Source organism: Vigna unguiculata, chromosome 6, assembly GCF_037176805.1.
Source record: "Vigna unguiculata cultivar grain cowpea cultivar isolate G323 ecotype 2 chromosome 6, ASM3717680v1, whole genome shotgun sequence".
Lineage (NCBI taxonomy): Eukaryota > Viridiplantae > Streptophyta > Magnoliopsida > Fabales > Fabaceae > Vigna > Vigna unguiculata.
In genome coordinates this window covers 2,736,405-2,740,665 of record NC_140797.1, presented here as the reverse complement: position 1 = coordinate 2,740,665, position 4,261 = coordinate 2,736,405, and the positions used below count along the sequence as shown (strand labels likewise).

Here is a 4,261-nt window from a genome sequence, read left to right as displayed (position 1 = left end):
CATTTTTAATTTTATGATGAATTAAATGTTTGTATAAGTTTATCTTATCCTAATATCTTAAAGTTTTAACTGAATGAAGCTGAAATTGTAGAAACCAAAAAAATAAAAAGGATCCTATCGAAATATGGAAATTCATAGGAACGAGTGGTGGGCCACTTTAGATAAAAAGAAGAAGATAAGGGTAATCTGGAGATATATGATATACGATAGAAAGATAGGGTTAAAAAAAATTGATTCTAATATTTACTTGAACGTTAAATGCATAAAATCATGTGAAGCGGTGTTTCAAAAAGTGCATCGTATCGTGTTGTGTTGTGTTGTGTTCCCCAAAAGATAGGAAGAGCAGAGCAAAGATAAGGAAGAAGCATCAGGTAATAGCGTGCATCTCCCTTCCAAGTTGTGTTCTGGGACAAAATCGATTAAAATAGTTTGAATTGGAATTAGGTCTAGAAAATTAGGATTAGGTTTAGAATTAGAATTAGGGGTTGTTGGATTTTGAGTGAAGATATGCAGATAGAGGCATCATGGGGGAGGGTGGATCAATGACTAAGCGCAGCAGCGGCAGCGGCAGCAGCAGCCTTAACAACCCTCTCGCTCTTCTTCTCCGATCCTTCCACGGCATGTCTTCCATCGAATACCGATTTCGATCGCCGTTCGATTCCTATGCCGTCGCTTGCGAGGCCTTTTCCGAACCTCACCCTCTTTGATATTTCACCTCTTATCTTTCTCTCTCTCTATCTCTTTCCCTCTCTATATCTATCTATCTTCGCGCCATGGCCTCTTCCCACGTTATCGAAAAGGACCCCACCTCCAGATACGCGCGGGTGCGTTACCTTCTTATTATTGCTTTCATTGTTTATTTGTTGGCTTCTTTTGATCGATCTTCGTTACGTTCTTATTTTTCAGTATGATGAAGTTCTGGGGAAAGGAGCCTTCAAGACTGTGTATGTATCTCTCTCCGACTCATTCGTATGGGGATTTTATTGGTTTGTTATTGAATCCTTTGAATGTTGCGTTATTTGATTGTTGAACGGGGTCAGGTACAAAGCGTTTGACGAAGTGGATGGAATCGAGGTTGCATGGAACAGGATCAGCGCGGAGGACGTTGTGCAGACGCCGCAGCAGTTGGAGAAGCTGTACTCGGAGGTTCACTTGCTCAAGACCTTGAAGCACGACAATGTCATCAAGCTGTACAATTATTGGATCGATGACACCACAGCCACTGTCAACATGATCACCGAGTTGTTCACCTCCGGGAGTTTGAGGCAGTTCAGTTTTCTTATTTTCCTACACTAGTTCTTTTTATTGTCCTGCCTCATTCGTTTTTAGGGTTTGGTTGGATTGATTTTCTTGATATTCTCTCTCTCGTCTGTTGAATGTGATTCTTTATCGAGACAAGTGTCTATACGAATCTGAATCACGTATTTACATTGAGACAGTGTCTTGATTTTGATCCGGTAGATGTAATTGAGGTGTGTGCCCATGTTATTTACGTTCAAATGTGGGTTTTTTTTTCTTCTGTTATTGATTTTCTAAAACTGAAATGGACCAAGCCTTTTGCTTTCTTTTTCTCATGAGCTAAGTTAGCTGAATTCTCCCCATAAGCTGCTTCATTTTCTGTTTCGTAGAGTTGATTTTGATGACATTATTTGCCGCTGTTAAATGTGATTAACATGGAACCCTATGTTCGTCTTAATCACTTGTTCACGTTGAAACATGTGTTTTTTGTTGGAAAATGCATGCATTGGTATTCTAAAAAAAACAGGGGTTATGCCATTTTGCTTTCCTACTTTTGTGATTATTCTAATCGTGTGGGTCTTGCCTGTACAGGTACCGTAAGAAGCATAAGAATGTGGATATGAAAGCCATTAAGAACTGGGCACGGCAGATTCTCCGTGGCTTGTGTTTTCTGCACAGTCAGACTCCTCCTGTCATTCACAGGGACCTGAAATGTGACAATATTTTTGTCAATGGGAATAGTGGACTGGTTAAGATCGGAGATCTTGGATTGGCAATTGTTATGCAACAGCCTACTGCCCGTAGTGTCATCGGTAATATAATAGATTGAATTGTGATCTACTTCTGAGGTTATTGCTGAATGAGGCCTTGTAAATTAAACAGATGGCAAACTTTTTTAATCTTGCTTGGTGCAGGTACACCGGAGTTCATGGCCCCAGAGCTTTATGAGGAGGACTACAATGAACTTGTTGACATATATTCCTTTGGTATGTGCATCTTGGAAATGATCACCTGCGAGTACCCGTACAGTGAATGTAAAAATCCAGCTCAGATATATAAGAAAGTTACCTCTGTAAGTCTGCTTCAGTGGAGTTCGTTAAATTATTCATGTCTTTTTTATTTTTCTCCTTTTTTAATTATTTATTCATTTATGCCTGCGGTTTATCTTGTTTTTTGGTCATTACTCATGAATTTGTTTTTTAATTTTATTTCCAGGGTATAAAGCCTGCAGCTCTTGCTAAAGTAAATGATCCTGAAGTGAAGCAATTCATAGAGAAGTGTCTAGTTCCAGCATCGGTGAGACTGTCGGCATGTGAACTTCTCAAAGACCCATTCCTTGCGACTGAGAACGCAAAGGAGATCAATCCTGATATACTGCAGCTGCCTAATAGTCCTCATATCAAATTGATGAATCAACCAATGTGCAAGCCTCATCCCATGGAGATAGATTTTAACTCCAGGCGTAGCTCACCAGGCTCGTCTGTGGGAAGAATTGAGGAAACTTCTCAGGTTTCAACTTTTGATCTTGTGAAGATGACTGAGAATAACGAATTTAGGCTAAGAGGGGAGAAAAATGCTGAAAGTACAATTTCACTTACACTGCGAATTGCAGATGCACGTGGTGAGATATCTCCTGTTCCGCTCTTACTGTGTGGTATATGCCTGTTGTTAATACTTAGTATATATTTTGGTATGTAGGTGGAGCAAGGAATATCCATTTTCCATTCTACATCGATTCTGATACACCAATTTCCATCGCTGAGGAGATGGTGGAACATCTGGAACTCACACATGAGGATGTATCTGTCATTGCAGAGCTAATACAAGATATGATTGTTAAGCTCGAGCCCAACTGGAAGCCTTTGTGTGAGAACCTCTCATCTGGGACAGATAATTTGTACAGGGCCCCTTCAGAAGTTCAGAATGATGAACAGTTGAGCTGTCATTGGCCATTACAATCAAGTGATTACGATATGAAGACGATGTATGAGGATCTAGTTCGTCCTGGGCCTGTGGATGGAGGTTATCAGGAGAAGCAAGAATCTGCCATGTCAGATATATCAGCAGAGTGTGGGATTACGATTGCCTCAGATTCTAAAGACGTGGAACCCGACATTTTTATTTTTGATGAATTCTGGGAGGGATTCGATGTATTCAATTCCAATTCAGATGACAGGTTTAGTGGGCAAGAGGATGGACAAAAGAATCATTCAGAGAACTCAGAAGGCTCTCTAATCAATTCATGTTGCAGCCCATCTAAAAACTTCGACATGTCAAGCACTGGTTCTCTTAATATAGTTGACAAAGACCCTTCAGACGACGAGCTGCAGTTGGAGCTTGAAGCAATAGAAACACAGTATCAACAATGCTTTCGTGAGCTTGTGAAGATGAGGGAGGAAGCCATAGAGAATGCAAAAAGGAGATGGATAACAAGGAAGAAGATACCGGTTACGTGATGCATTAGGATGATTTTGTCTGATTGTTTTGTTTTTCTTTTTAATATTTTTTTTGGCATTCTTTAACATCATTCCATTTCTGATTGCTTGTACTTTTTGCTTTGATATTCTGATTTTTTTTGCTTGGCGGGATATTATTTTGTTGGGTATGGGATATATGGCTTACATACGATAGGCCGTGTTATTTTTTAGATACTATTTGGATGGTGACGAAAGAAATTGAGCTAGTTTTTGATTAATTACAGTGAGTATATAATATTTTTTTATTAATTATGTCCAGGCACGTTACGTGCCGACTGATTTTGTTGACCTTGTGGAGTGCCAAAGCCTCGTGTAATTCTCTCGTCTCATCTTCAAATAAATATATATTTGAATAAAATAAGTTTTCTAAACACGTTTGTTAATAGTATTAAGATAAACAGATAACTACTTTATAAATAGTACTATTTATCAAACTTAATGACTAATTTACTTAATCTACGACTAATAAACTTTTGAACAGATTTACTTAATTTTGTAGATTCTAAGTAAATGTTTTGGGCTTTAGGTTATATCTGTGTTTTTTT

General features: G+C 38.7%; 1 pseudogene across 1 annotated transcript; it reads left to right on the top strand.

The window, feature by feature from the left end:
• Nucleotides 1–276: 276 nt before the first annotated feature.
• LOC114187839 (putative serine/threonine-protein kinase WNK10) lies at nt 277–3,934 on the top strand (annotated as a pseudogene). Its single transcript, XR_014995857.1, has 7 exons — nt 277–824; nt 907–944; nt 1,041–1,268; nt 1,831–2,051; nt 2,154–2,311; nt 2,455–2,860; nt 2,938–3,934. The product of XR_014995857.1 is annotated as a putative serine/threonine-protein kinase WNK10 (transcript).
• The last annotated feature ends 327 nt before the right edge of the window (nt 3,935–4,261 follow it).